This window comes from Stigmatopora nigra, chromosome 12 (assembly GCF_051989575.1).
Source record: "Stigmatopora nigra isolate UIUO_SnigA chromosome 12, RoL_Snig_1.1, whole genome shotgun sequence".
NCBI classification, from domain to species: Eukaryota; Metazoa; Chordata; class Actinopteri; order Syngnathiformes; family Syngnathidae; genus Stigmatopora; species Stigmatopora nigra.
Genome location: NC_135519.1, coordinates 4,341,013 through 4,357,377, shown reverse-complemented (window position 1 = coordinate 4,357,377; position 16,365 = coordinate 4,341,013). Strand labels below are relative to the sequence as shown.

The 16,365-nt window shown below is 36.0% G+C and overlaps 1 protein-coding gene and 1 long non-coding RNA gene across 9 annotated transcripts in view; one reads left to right on the top strand and one right to left on the bottom strand.

The window, feature by feature from the left end:
• Window positions 1-7,862, top strand: part of LOC144205811 (uncharacterized) — a 44,603-nt gene extending 36,741 nt beyond the window's left edge. The window contains exon 3 of the long non-coding RNA XR_013328236.1: window positions 7,789-7,862. This is a non-coding gene — a long non-coding RNA (uncharacterized LOC144205811). The remainder of the gene's footprint in view (window positions 1-7,788) is intronic.
• Window positions 1-16,365, bottom strand: part of adgrb3 (adhesion G protein-coupled receptor B3) — an 87,954-nt gene that overhangs the window by 59,720 nt on the left and 11,869 nt on the right. The window lies entirely within an intron of this gene.

The following is a 16,365-nucleotide window of genomic DNA, read 5'->3' as shown; positions in this document are numbered from 1 at the left end:
CAAATACCCTCTCAAAAATAATTACAAGGACACAGTGGCGATGCTGAAAATGTCCTTAGACAAGAGCACAACAGCAGCGAGATGGGATTTATATTTAATGGATTCTGATACCGAGTTGGGAAACATCACATCACATTTATTACACTTGTTTCATAGATATGCATGGATGCACTGGACTGTACTTTGTCTATGTATTATTTATTGATTTATCTATTTTTTTCCTGCAGTCCTATTTTAAACAAAAACATTGTTCCCTGCTTGATTACATTGGAATATTTTATGCTGTTATGTTTGAAATAGATATGCGATGCTGTTTTTGGAGAAAAGGATGGACCTCTTAATTTTTGGGCAGACATTTTGTCATGATGATTTAAGAAAATAGTATCGCACAATATAAGAACACACCAATTTATTTTGTAGCTGTTTTGTATAAGAGCTAAGTAGTAATACTGATTTTTTTTCTTTTTTTTTCAATAGAACAGGAGGTTTTTAGATTGATTGTTTCCCTGTAACTCCCATTTTATCGTTACACTCCACCATATAATCCCCAAAGAGAACAACACCTTAACTTTGCTGGTTAATGTTATAAATCTGTTTAACAAAGAATAAATTAATTCTGTATCGGTTCCTTTGATTGACATGGACAACATTTCCTGTTGTCTTCTCTGAAATTAGCTGCGATCCATTTATGCAAATGTGTTTAAAGTGACTTGCAAATAACAGTCTGGTGGAAATTTGCTTGGATATGCTTATAAAGCAATCATCACGGTTTTCTCGCAAAACCATGCATTGTAGACTGAATGACCACTTCAAATTGTCCTTTGGTATGAGCGTGTGATTTGTTGTACGTCTCCGTTTTAGCCTTGCAACTGGCTGAAACTAGTTCAGGGTGAATCTTGCCTCCACTAGAATAGACTCTGGCATATTTCTAACTCTTGTTGCACTCAAATGTGAGATGTGAATAAATGTATGTCAATTCAAAGTAGAGTGGCCTATTGTATCGGTTGGATAAGGCCGAAGATGCGGTTTGCCATGATAAATTGGTGGCAGTTTTTTTTTGTTATAGACAGCATATGAGGCAGCCAAGAGTGGCATTAGTATTGGGAATTAATTGTTTTTTAATGTGCATGTCTCCACGATGCAATGGCACAAAGCTACGCACCATTACTGTGGTCAATTAGCCATTCAACATTTTACCGTTGGCCCAGTGTATGGGATTGATTATCGCATCACTAGAATTCCCTGCCGTTACCCTGTCTAGAATATTAAGTGTTATGGTGGAAGACCAAAAAAAAAAAAAAAATGGATTTACTAGAAGTCATTTAGATTACTGTGCACAATGTAAAGAATCATTATTCAAGTATATATAGTCGCTGGTATGCCAAATTATTTTCTAATTTGCTATAAAATATTTATTTTTAGTAGCCTATCTATTTGGAAATGGAAAAATGCATTATAATCATTGGAATCAGTGTTTCTCAGTTTTATGGAGAGTAGGTGGTTATTTTTTTACTTATTGTAGGCTCTAAGAGATTGGGTAAAATTATTGGAGTAATGTATTATTTATAACTTTGATTTACCTTGATGTTTTAAAACTTTAAACTATTTTAGGATATTTTATTCATCATTTCCATGGAAATGCCCCCTTTTCACCTCTTAATGTGAATTCCTCTGAACAGCTTTAATGAGATTTCACTAGAAAACATGATGCATTTACAATTTACGCCCTGATCAACAATGTGTAAAAAAACATTTTTACACACCCATTGCCTTTAAACTAATTGCCATTTATAAAGAAAAAAATTCAACAACATCAAAAGATTTTTTAGACGAAATTCTCTTGTTAAGATAATTAGAAAATGGTCAATGGATAACAGCACCTTTAGGTCCAAGTATCCTTTCACCTGTTTATGACTTTTAAAGGCACTGACAAATGCATATTTTCTACATTTCTTCACCATTTTAAATTGGACCAAGCTCAATGGTCACATAAATCAGCAATATTCACCCAGTAATTGAATCGCCATGGACATTTAGATGATATAAAAAGTGAGGGTAATCAGGGGACACGCTTTAGTACTTTTATATAGAGAGAATAGCACACACTAAGCAAAGAAAATGAGTAAGAAATAAGAAATATTGCCAAAGAGGGACACCTCATTGAACAACATTCTTTTTCACTTTAAAATCTCATTTCAAAAGTATTTTTATGCATTTTTTTAGTTCAACTGCAAGGATTTTAGATTTTGACAATTATATTTTTCAATAAGGACGGCAAAATTATTGTTCAAAAATGAATAATGCATTATGTCCAAAATAATTACACTTGTTTCAGTCCCTTTTCACTGTAAAAAAAAATGCTGGTGACTTGTTTGATATAATATCCGCCATGTCACTTGATGGACACAAAATGATTTATAGATGAGATGAGAATGGATCAGGTGTCAACAATATCAGCCATGATCTTTTTGAGTGATTATGTTGATCTTATTTCCACAACTAATTTGTCTGGCTAGAGGGAGTAGAGTGTTGATGATGTTGCTGATTCTTGACTCAAGTGTTTTTTTTTTTTACTTACTTACTTACATCAGGCACTCAAGTATAAATATCATCTTAAAGGCATTAGCAAGATTGCAAAATGGGGCAGGAAAAGCCAATTCAATATGCTTTCAGTGAATGTAATTGGAGGTTATGGTGGCTCTGTCAGATTACGAGTAGGCAAGAATGATGGATTGATCCAAACGGAGTTGACATCTGGAAGATCAGTGTACTCGGGCTTCACATTTATTGGCTGTCTGAGAGACAAAGACTGTTTTCGTCTTGCAGACACACAAGTCAATACGTAATGAGGGTCTTGGAATCAAAGACACAAGGCAGATCCATATAGCATGTGACAGGAGTGAGGGCAAGCAATCATCTCACTAAAAAAAGGAAAGATTTTCTCCCAAACTCAACTTTTCCTTCGTCACAGTTAAGCACGACCTTCTTAGTCCTCACTTATATTGAGCCGATGTAATTCTTTTTGTCAGTAACAGACAACCAATCATTTTCTTGTTAGCCACACGGCTAAATAAAGAATTTCCATAGCTGAATGTCTCAAAACTTTTCGGCATTTTGGCCGACATATTCCAGAGAAGTATCTAAAAGGCCAAAAACATCACATAGGCTGTTAGAGAGAGACCTATTTTGGGGTGTTATGTAAAGGATTAACTTCAAAATGTGACTTGGAGGTCTTTTTCTTGTAGATATTTTAGGGATGTAGCTGCGCCGTAAAATACAAGAAATAAAATTTAGCATTTATCTATTATTAACACTTATATCTAAGCTGTCTGAGGCAAGAGAAACTGTTCAACAAAATATTAATGCCATGTTTTTAAGGGAGCATATAAATCAGGCATCTCTAAACTATTCCACAAAGGGTCGCAGTGGGTGCAGGCTTCTATTTCAAACCAAACAAGACGATAGTTTTCCACCAGTTTTGATACACTGAATATAAATGATCAACTAAAATGACTTAATTCTACTAATTAAAGCCAATCCTTGCTTCTTATATCTAAAGAAGAATTTCAGAATCTTTTAGAACTCTGTATATTTTCAATTCTTGATCACATAGTGCAAATATATTTCCACTTTGAAGCATAATAAGGAATCAAAAGATCTTGGTTAACTAAACAATTTCAACATGTTCAAATTTAGGATCAATTCTTCATTCAATATTACACATAATTGATGTTATTCAAAATATACACAAGCAGCACTATAGATTTATGTGCCTTCTGCTGTGCACAGTGTCAGTCAGTAAAGGTTCCCGTTAAAGCTCAGGGAGGGCATATTCAAAGTCTTAATAGGCATATATAATGTTATAGATTGGTCTAAGTTACACTGCAGAACATTTTATGGCATGTTTTGGTTTCTGACAATAAAAAAAAAAAAGCTTGATTTTATTTTTCTCGTTGCTTGAGTTCAATTCACAGTGCCGTATCTTGAACATAAGCTTTTGGTATTTTTTTAAATATTTTTTTCAGTGCGAGCAAGGTGCTGAATCATGACAGAATCCATTAAGACACACATCAATCCAGAAAAAAAACATTAAGCACAGAACTGAAAGGGAAAAAAAACTATTTCGATTCAAAAAGGGCTATTAAGAAGTTAGTGTTTATAAACTACAGATACACTATTATTGATTCAGCAGAAATATAAAAAAATATATATAATATAGGATTTGTATACAGAAAACCGCCTTCAATTCAATTTCATGACTTCTTTTAGTGTGGTGACTTATTGTTCTTTTTAATCAATTGTACTACTCATCCTCTTCACTTGAAGCATATGACAAATAAAGGCTTTCTATATTCCTTATTATCGTTAATGAGCACATTTTTCTTTATTTTACTTCCGGCTTGTCCCAGTAAAGGTCGCCACAGCCCGTCATCCGTTTCCATATAAGCCTATCATATGCATCATCATGAATTCCAACGGCAAATATATGCCCACATGTCTCCCCTCAATCTATCTATCAACCTTTTATTTTAAGACCTTTCTTGAACTCCCATGACAAGCATCTTCAGCCTCATTGCATGCCTGCCTGGCAGCCAATAACCTCTTTTGGACACATCTAACCTATATTTTGCCTCTATTAAGCATCATTTTGACTACTATCTAAAACCTGCTTACGCCAAATCATACCTTTTATTTCTGTCTGCGTAGATTCTCACTTATCCAGGTCATGGGAGGCAAACCCATTAATTTTGTTTAAGTGGAAAAGTGGAATGTTGTGCTCTTTTGCACTTCCACCTTCTTGTGAAATTCCTCTGTCACACCCAGATAATAGCACATTCCCATCCATCTCAGGGTAGGTTTTCTTCCTCTGAGCTCTAGATTTCTCCATAAACACAATGTAAATCATAAAATAAGAACATCCAGAGACGGACAGAAATACAGGAAAAAAAATGGATCTAAGATGGCAACATGAACTAATATGTGCTCTTTAATTAAGGCCACCATCTTTGACATATATCACATAACCCCTGTACTTTTTTAGACATGTACACAATTGACATAATAGAAATTAAGGAACAATTTATTTATTGAAATAATTTGTAGAACAGCCTACATTATTCCAAGCAAACGTGATAGAGGTGGATTCCACTTGCAATTTATCCTTTTGATTCATTTTGTCTGACTTTCTCAAGACACCAATACCATTGAGACCTTTTTTTCTCGCTTTTTTTCCTTGACTCGACTGTCTCGGTCAATTGTGACTTTGCAGCATGTAATTAGTGGCCTCTGATGTGGTCAGAGTACAAGCGTCTTTTTTTTTTCTTCCTCCCACTGTAAGTTATTCATCATATGTCAGTGACTTCTTTTTTTTCTCCTGACTTAAGCTTATGACAGATGAAAAAGGAAGTAACACCCATGGGGAATATCACAAAAACTCAAACCAGCAGGAGATTTTCCTTCATTATCGTTTCCCGGCAATGTCAGTCTATGCAGTAACGCAGTAGCTTCGCTCCCAACTTTTCCTTTTTCTTCACTTTTCTCTTCGTTCTTTGTAGAGATCTAAGCAAATGATACCAGCACCACTATCCCATTAAGGGAATGTTAGAGTTCACTTCATTGATTAAAAAAGCTATTCGACTGTCACAGCAGTGTCTACAAAGTTTTGACAGCAGGTCACTTTGAAATATTACAAGGAGTCGGAGAAAGAAAAAAAAAAGCATAACCAAAAGGAATAGTTTGATGTTCTGCTGCAGGTTGGATTTTATATTATTTCAGTCTATTTGTTACAAAAGGCTCAGATATTGCAATTAGAAAGTAGTTTATTTTTTTGCCAGTATGTAGTAAAAGCAGGATGTAAATTCTCAGAATAAAACCGCAAATGATATTTCTTATTCCTTCTAATAGCTAAATGAAATTACCCGATTGTAATTATAAGGTCCCTACTTTCGTTTCATCAAGATTTTTAATAGAAGCTCCTTATGATAGTGTTTAATTATATGAATTTTGCAATTGGCATTCAGCTATATCTAAATTTAATTTAAATATTTTCAGATAATATATCTCCTTAGGAACAATTGATACATTTACCTTCTTTTCACGGCTATAAGGCGCACTTAAAGTCTTAAATTTTCCCCCAAATTGAAAATAAAATTAATAAAAAATAAAATTCGCCAAAATTTCTCCAAAATAAAATTGTATTTCTCCAAAATAAAATTTGCCTTATAATCCAGTGCGCCTTATATATGGAAAAAACATTAAAATATCATTCATTGAGGGTGAGCCTTATAATGCGGTGCGCCTTGTAGTCGTGAAAATAATGTACATTTGTGTAAATGTTTTTAATTTAATCATTTTATGGGTTTCCGGGACACAACAGTAATTATTGTCTTTGGCAAAAAACACTCTGCAGCCTCTCATATCACTAAGGCGGTGCCTTCTATCTATTGAAGAGTATCTATGGGAAGGCAGGGGGAGGGCAAAGTGTGGCTTCAGTCAGAACAAGACCTCTTTTGTTTACTACTTCAGTGAGCATCAGCGCTATGCTGCGGTGTCTGCTTGATTTAGCCTCTGTCCAGGAAAATAACTGCTCATCATTGCCAAGTGAAGCAGCAATATTGTCGCTACTTCCCCTTCCACTTTGGCTGCAATCGAAAATGTGGCACACTGTGGATTAAAACACCGTCAAAAGTGTGAATCGACCGGTAGACTTGTAGTCTTTTCAATCCATTTAGACCAGGAGAAGTAGATATGGAGTATCCTCCATATCACTTGAAAATTAAATTCAAGGATGAGTAGAAGGGAATCATATGCCTAGTTCTTGTTTCCAAGCAACCATGCAGTCAAAAATGTGCAGACATTTCTGCTCGTATTCAAGGCAGTGTGCAGGGATTGTGTGTTTGGGAGATGGACTCATCTGCATCGCGCAATTGTTTTGGATAAAGGCTGTTAAATGGCCAAACATTGAGAGTGTAAACAGTGAACCGAGTGCAAGCGTGGTGCTTGAAATTTATTGAGTGTGCTTCATTTAGAGGCATTCTCAACTGGCAAATTAATATGACTTCAATCCAGATCCAGCTGGTCAGTGAGGTCAGCTAATGCAAATTTGGGGGAGAAAGGAAAGTGTGTTTTGGGGCAACCACAGCAAGTCATTTTGCATTGATTTTGCTGGAAATCCCACTTAAATGTGTAGATGCTTATAGTTAAACCTTTTTTTGGCATGGTAGCATTGTATTTTTTTTTATTGGTACCAACTTTAAGCACATTGTATGCTAGGTTAAAATTTTAGGTATTGTAAATAGTCTCTCCTCATTCTAAATGCTTTTGTTTGGCTCCAGTTTCCAGTTATCTTTGTCAATTCTTTGTGGATTCAATAATCTAATTTTTCCCCAGACGAACCAAATTCAGTTGCCCATTCAAGGGTCTTACCACTTAGTAAGGCACAAAGTGTCCCTAGTGCTTTCAGCACAGTTTAAATTTTATTACTAGTAACGAGGTGACCTTTAAAATAACACTTTGTATGCTCTTACATTTTAGTTGTGGAGAAGAGGATAGTTTGACATCACATGAAAAAAAGGGACATTTTTAGATAAAACTATTTATGTATTATATTCATAGTTGTTTTCATATGCTTCTAGTGTATGTTGTGCTCATTTTTTTCCTTATGTAACTTATCTACCATATATTTGGCAACAACTGTATTTACATGATTTAATACTTCACTGCACCGGTTGCACAGTCAAAAATGGTTACCATTAGATACTAAATATTTAAAATGAATTTCTTTCTCAGGTATTCAAAGAGTCAGAGATAGTGAATACATCCAGACCGAAATAATGTACCAACTTCTGGATGCCTTTGGACTTGCATCTGCTGTTATTTGGGTAAGTCAATTTCTTACAATTCTTAGCAGTAGGAAATATATTGAAAGTTAGAAGTTACCTACAATGTTAATTCAATAGCAAGAAGGCTCAAAAAATATTAAGGGAACCTTTTCAGTTTTATGCCCACACATTGTACGGAGTGTAAAGGAGGTAAGAATAAGCATTTACGGAAAATGAATGCTTGTGTTATGAATTTGAATGTTTAAAACATCAATGTGGTTTGTTATCAAGCAGCAGTGAATGTACAAAAAAAACCAGGTAGTAAGCATCCATATGCAATTGCAGACATGTATGATTCTTGACCATTTTATATTCATGTCCTGCTGAACTCACATGACATTAGCCCCCACCTCTGTGTAGTTGGGCCCACTGCCTGACAGATAGCCGGGATGCAAAATACATTGGAATAATGCTGGAATTGTTTTGTGTCTCACTGGTGCATACTTCAACCCTCACATACATTTTTAGTGAATGTGTCCATTAGAAAAATGTATTTGGAAATGATTTAAATACATGTCCTTAAGCCTGTGCATGTGTTCTTAGAAAAATCAAGGTGAGGATATTCAGAGACTAGTTCAACCTTGGTTTAACATCACTTGAATAATATGACATTTTCCTACTGTGTATACGCTAGAAGAGGGAAGAGCAGTTACGGATTACACAGCCCATATCTACAGCCCTCCCAATGCCATTAATCTAAATTAATGCTCGAAAAAATATGTCATAATATTGGACTTGAAATATGATAAATGTTCATTCCAGCCCATCCATAATTAAGTCTCCTTAGCCAAAGAGCTTCCATGGACCATGAACGCATCAAAGGTGACCTTATGCCTTAGCTCAAAACAATCCACTAATGATGGAGATTGCCTCTTCAACTTATTAAATGTAGTGGAGTGCAGCATTTGAATTTATTGAATATGTGAGCCATATAAATGTGAAGCAATGGGTGGAAAACATGCGCAATTATCAAATCTTTGCCACGAAACCCATTTAGAATGTGCCACTAAACCAGAACAAAATTTGAATTGTGATACATTAGAGGAAAATGCTCATATATTATGCTTTTGTTTTCCCGTGGAGATTAAAAAATGAGATGTTTTTGCAGTACTAAACACGGAACAAGCTTGCATACTAAATCAAACGGCATGCATCACCGTGACCCAAATCCTTTTGTTAACAACTTTGCATTGAGCGTTCCAGATCTACACCGGATAAAATGTTAGGGAGAGGATGCTGGGATATTTGGGGAAAATGATCCATTTTAGATAGCCGGCAATTTCCTTCAGTTTAACGGATAGGGTAGATTGCTGTATGTTGTTCTTGACTGACGTATAAACATGAGGAATCGGTTGCGTATTTTTGGGGAGAAATCTTTTGCTGCTGTTTTTGTATAAATATTCTTGCTCTTGTGAGCATCTGACAGAACCACTGAGCTGCAAGAAGCAGATTGGAGGGGGGGGGGGGTAGATACACACAGTCTGGATTTGCATCTCACGCACGTAGCTATACTATGACCATTTAACAGCCGCGCAACATGTAACTCTCTATCTAGTTCATTATCTGTAGCTTGACTTTCTTGAGGTAAATGCCATCTATTCTAATGTAGAACCCCAGGTGCAAACCTCTAACTATACTAGGAGGTGCATTCGCTCCATGCACTGGCCCTTCCTGGTAATGAGCTGGAAGAGAGTGTCAGCCCATTGCCAGCTCGGAGGCACAGTCCACTGGTGAGTCAGTCAAAGTGTAATGGGCAAAGCCAAGACATGGAGGCAGTCAGAATGATGTCACAAGGACTGCAGGACATGCTAATAATAGGACTTGTTTATGGAAATATCCAAATATGACGTGCTAAGGGGTGTCCTGGGAAGGGGTCGGGTTGGCATGTGTTGTAATTTTTGTTTCCATCTGGCTCGCTAACCTTTTTCTTGCCTTCTTTGCTAAGTCACGTCACTTCTAAGCAACATCCAAATGTGGCAGTCTTGTGTACGTGGGGATGGTAGATGATTTGTATTTTGGTTTTGATGGACGAATGGTGTCATGGCGTCTGAGAAGAATGGGTGGAACCCCTTTTCACTTTCTAAAACATTGTGAAATAGGCCACAAGAAATTGAGGTTAAGCTTTTGTCATGAAGAAATAAGGTGCTATAACACACAATTTCGGGCAGTAGGTAAAGCTATGCAGTGTGCCTCCCAATATAAATACAAATAGTGTGTGGTATGGCTGCCAGAACCCATTCCACAAACAGTGTGTTTATGCCAAGAAAGTGCTGCAATGAAGCGAGGTTGGTGGGTCACTACATCCTGCCCACAACATTTGTATCTATATTGATAACAATAACCAGGCAGTATTTTCATATACATACTGTGCATAATTGTAATAAGTCTTACTCTGTGACTTAACACAACATAATGCAAGAGAAATGTCTCTCAGCCTGTGAAATTCAGAGCAATACCTTGTCTTTTTTTAAGTAATGGCGTTAGGTAAAAAAACATAGTCCGTGTATTTATATTCCGGTCTTGTTCAAGTGATTTATTCACATTTCTTATCTGTGTGTCGAGTCTCATGATACATACTGAGAGTTAAAAATAGTCACATGACAGTGACATGCATGTTGATGACGTGGCCCCCCCTGGGAGCTTTGAAAAATGATACACTTCTTTATTGACTTGAACGTGCATCATTCATGAGCCTGCAAACTATAATGACTGACAGCTGAAAAGAGTGGAGAGGAGAATTATATTAGACGAAGCATCAACTGTACACTATCCGAACAGTCAGGCATTGATATTATCAGGGTAAAGAATATAGTACTAGCAAATAGTTGTTCGTCAAGTAGCATCATTGAAGCCAGAAAGTGTGTTAAAGGTGTCTTCTAAGGGTTTAAATAATGGATAGGAGAATTATGTGGAACTGAAATGGATTAGGATGACTACAGTCACCAGTGGAGTGGTGGTATCAAGGTGTTTGGGTAAAAATAATTAAAAAAACACTTTGCATCTGCATTTCTTGATTTCAAAATGTTCTTTTCCCCCGCGTCACATCACAAGTAATCTACTTAGAAAAATGCATACATTCACATCACATACAGTCCATACACACTAAGTCGTTGACAGATTTGTGTGGGTGTTTACTCTGCCAAAGCCAACAAATTATCTAATGGGTAGCTCTTATTTTTTTTCTCGCTAGCCCCACATATTGAATAATTAAAAAGAACAGCTTGCTCTCATTTAAGTCCAAAAGAAGGAATTATTTGAGAACCTGTCGAACAGGTTTCTACCTCAGAATATGAAGGTCCGTTGATCTTTATACATTTTTTTTGCAGCAAATTGTAGACTATGGTTGCTTCAGATTTGGTCTAAAATAGCTGTTTTAGTCTGAAATGCAACAAATCCTGCATGTTTTAGAACCAGTCTGGGTTGGAGTTACACACCTGACAGTCTGCTAGATGGAACAAGAACCAATACTTTCTCTATAATCAATTCTGTTTTCTCACTTAATGTCTAAAAAAATGGCCATCCTGATAAATCAAAGTTTTGCTTTTTATTGGATGTCATTAAAAAACAAAAAGGGGAAGAAAGAGAAAAAAGTGAGGGACAATTGTAGGACGTGCACAAATAAAACGCTAGCCAGACATCCAAATACTCGGTTCTTGGCTTGGGGACACACACACACACACACGCTCTCGCACACAATAAAACAGTGTTCCGTGATTTCCACTGTGGACAAGTGTGGCCTTGGGCTAAAAAGTGCATGCAGGCATTTGTTCACTGGGAATTTAGGGTGTTATTTGTTTTGTTTTCACTCTTATTATGCAGCACCATCAAAACACAATTTAGAATTTAACATCATTGAAACAGCACTGATAATTCTAATTGCATAAACAAAGCGTGGTGAACTATATTTATTATATACACCAAATATTATGAACCCACACTATTTTTTTCTCACTAACTTAAAGCATTTGAGAAGGAATCATGAATTCCACAGTTGTGATATAAAGGGACTACTGCGGTAAAAAGCATTGACTACGACAGATGACTGACTCCGCACTTTCCTTAGAATAATGAGCATGATGGTCTGCTTCAAAATTAATATCCATGAACGAAACATTCACAATTGCTAAAGTCAAAAGACCCTGTGATACAGTATTCTATTACTTAAACTGGGACCTCACAAGCTGAATAACACTAAACTAATGTAAAACGGTTGTCATTTTTCAAGCAAAAAATCAAGGTTGTTTCAGTTGAGCCTTTCATTCATACACAATTTATGGTGCTCATCCTTTGGAGAGTCACGGGGGTGCCGGTACCTATCCCATCTGACAGTAAACAGGAGGTTGGGCTGGCTACACACCGAATTGGCTGCAAGCAATATTATAATTAATATACTCATTAAACTTATCACATTGAAATGTGGTGCATGTGTAAATGACTGCAATCCTCAACGTAATTAATACAAAAAATGTTATTTCTATTCATCACTTTCAAAATGCCCACCAAGATACATGGTAAATGATAATTTTTAAAGATTTCTATCCATGTTTCCACAAAAACGGTAAAATCTCAAATGAATAATTCATTTAGTACCTGTTTTGTAAATGCTAAATGATAACCTTTTCCTTAAGATATTCAAAACAAGAACATTTTAAATTCTAGGTGTGATTTTTATTCAAAATGTGTCCTTCAAAATGTGCCAATTCCGTTAAAAAAAGCAATGTTGCTGCTCTCCCACTGCTTCAAATCAGATTGCAAATATTATACAAGTTTCCAAATATGTGCAAAATGCATAACTTTATAGTATGCTGACTATTTCTTGTATTAATGGAGGGAGAGAATTATACAGGCAATTGAAAATTTACACAACTTTGTGTTATTAGACTTTTTGAATGGGTCTCTAGCTCATCATAAGCAAATTTAAACATAAAATGCCAATTTTGCATTTTTGGACACCCAAAAAGAGCAGTGGCTAAATAAGCTCATTGTTTTCCTCTCACAATGTTTTCATTCCCTCTGCCAAGCGACAAAGTTATCTCTCACATTTGCTTCATATTTCTTCTTTCACCTACTTGCTCGAAATTGTCACCTCCCCTCAGAGACTAAAACTGCTATTATTGCACTTGAGTAACTGTTGAGACAACTTTACAAGAGCCAAGCCATGGACACTGCTGAGTTGATACTTTGCCAAAATGGCCTTGAGGAAGAAAAAAAAATGAGTGGAGGATCTTACTGTGCTAAAGGATCACACAAACCTGATGAATAAAAAATGACGTATTACTGTGTAGGAGTTTAGACCTCCTAACAAAGAGTCAAAGAGAGAAGCACTTAATGTAATGATTAGGCGTTGTGCAAAAGTAGCACTCGATACAATCAAATCACATTCAGAGTTTACTGCAAAGACTCGCACTCTTCATTGTTAATTAAAAAACTTTACAACTCAGGATCAATTTGGTAGAGCTAAACAACAAATGCAGCTTGGATGTTGATGTTTTATAAATAATAAGAATAATAATGATGATAATAATGATAAACTCATATTGTGAGTTTATATATTATGCTGTTATTGTATAGTGAGATGAAAGAAATGCAGGAAAAGTGATACAAAAACATAATTAAATATACATATTACCTAATGTAGTAGGATCTCAATATGACTACTCTTACAAAGGTGACACAAAATGGGGAGGGAATAGATCCAGAAATTGAAGGATGACAAACTACTGTAATACAAATAAGGGTTTTTCCTTTGCAAGTATTTTTTTTGCCAGTCCAGGCTATGCTTTCTATTGGAAAAACTAGTTTCCCCTACCTTCCTATCATAGATACACACTTGTTTGCATATAGACTGCCTAGCAAAATAGATATTATTGGGTTGGGTTGGTTGCGTGTGTTCTGGTTCTTTTTTATAGTGTATATAGTATAGTTCAGGAATGTACATTATGGATCCAACAGTTTAGAGAACATAATTGGTCATTCATTGTATAGCAAAACATACATTTCTCAAATAACATGAAAAGGTCATGCCAAGTTTACATTGTAAAATGTCAAACGCATGTTATATGTGGGGAAAAAATGCAAACGGCTCTAAAAAGTGACACATATACACCGTTTGTTTAAACAGAATGCAAACTGAGCTTTTTATAAGGCAGGACCAGCAGTCTCCTCACTGAACCTCGGTTCAATAGTTGATTTACATGCATTACAATTGTACATGCAGCAATAAGAAGGTGCAAGATTGCTGGAGCTTTTTAGTGCGTGTTATGGGCAGTAGGCTGAAATTTAGCATCTAACAACAATATAATGCATGCAGCTACAGCTAATGTTTGGAGCAAAATCATCAAAAATTCATCAAGCCCAACTGAACTGGAGGACAACACCAGATAGTGTATCAAACATTAACACTGATTGCCTTCTCACTCTGCAAGTGATCAGTTACTAATGGTATGTTTAGCTATTGTTAAGCCATCTGTACTGGTTGCTGCAGCATTCTCTCGGCAGTGTGTAGGCATGGTCACTGAAGCAGTGTGCTACAGGCCTGCTGGAGATGAATGGTAAGCCATCACTATGCACACAATCTATGTAATAGTGGTGCAGAACTCTGACAAATGATTTTAAAGTCTGCGGCATTATTGGCAGTTTAGCAATGCAGCAAATGTGACAGGCCTGTTTTCTATTGATTTTTAGTGGAGGGACTGAAAACTGACTTAAAGAGGTAGACTGCGGCACATACTTTCTACGTTTGGCTGGCTTTAGGAGGCTAAGAACACTGGCTTTTCAGGCCATTACTAATAAAGGCCCCTTGTGTCCAATCTTATGCAGTATATTGTAATTCCAAGTGGTTCTCTTGCAACAGTTACTATTGTAAAGATTCCCTCAATCAATCATTTACTTTGGCTCACAAAATCCATTTAATTGAAAGAGAAAGTATGAAGGCAATGCTTTTGAATTATTTGATATGCTATATAATATAGATGCCTACATTAATTGTCCAAACTAAATATTACAACCATTTCTCTGTTACTATCAGAACAGCTTCATTAGCTCAACAGAGAGGGTTTATATATCAATTTAACATGAACTCACCCAAGCATAAAAAGAAGTTAACCAGGGTTAAAGCAAAAATTGTACTCGTCATTAATTTTAATAGCATGTTAACCAACATGGTGAAATATTGTTCATGTGAATTTCATCTTCCCGAAAGACAAATACAAATCATCTTAGAACTGAGATGAATTTTTTTGATAACCAGTCATCCATAGTTTTGCACCTTATGTATTTAGAGCTCTGAGATATAATTATACAACAATTTCTTGACCGTGGGATTTTCTTTTTTTTTTAAAGAACGATTAAGTGTATGTGCTGCTGTTTTGTCATTCTGTCAGTGGTTAGAAACTGCATTTTTTTAACCATTACATTGTACCGTAATGTGAAATGGTGCAAAGGTAATTAATGCTCTCTCGGTTGGATCACACATCCCCCCCTCTAGTCAGAAGAGCCAGATCAAAACAAAGTCCAAACAAACAGATGGACGGTCAGTGTAACAGCTATCATCTGTCTCAGATAGAGATGACTGACCTAGTATGTTGATGACAAAGCAACAGCACCCTTTGTCATCATTTATGTCTGCTAAAGATGAACACAGAGGGCTATGTAAGACATGGTAATTAGTAATATGGCAATTTAAATGCCTAACCACTTCCCAAAACTCTTATATATCGGCATTGCCCTTATACTATTTATTCTTAACTAATTTCAGTGACTTGATTAAGACAAGTCAATTTACTGGAATTAATGTAGACTCCTTTTTAAAAAGAAAAACAAGCTTTTTTTGCAGCACACTAGACTATCACTCCTGACTTCTTTTTAATGAGACCAACCAATATCATGACAACTCGGGCAGAAAGCATGTTATGCACTAATTGGAAATTATAGTAGATGACAACAATGGTAAGACAATCAAGTCCAGTAATTGAAAATAAGCGTAGGTACCATAAATAACGTCCACACGATGACTATATGGGAGCGTGCACTATTTTCGAGGTAAAACAATAAAAATAAGTGGGAAAAATATCTGGCACAGGCAGGCAGAAGATAAGCACTATCACTAGTTTCTATTTGTGGCCTAGATCCAACTACAACCCAGGAGGGGGAGAAAAAAAATCATATGCTTCTGGATAGCTTGCTTCATTTGTTGTTTTTTGCGCTGCCCTTGCACCTTTAAGACGTGCACCAAAGCACATAGAGTCCAGTCGGTGCTCATCGTCATAAGTTCAGGGGTGAAGGAGGAAAAGGGATCTCAAAAATGACAGCAACTCTCAAAAGCCCATGTCAAATAACCTTCCAGGCTGCCAAACACATATCATGAAGAAAACAATGTACTAACATCAGATTTAGCTGCACAAGTTTTAAAAAAGTGTCTAATAATTGCCTCTGTATAGTTTTACATACTATATCTAAGTTACAAAAACATATTGATGATATAATA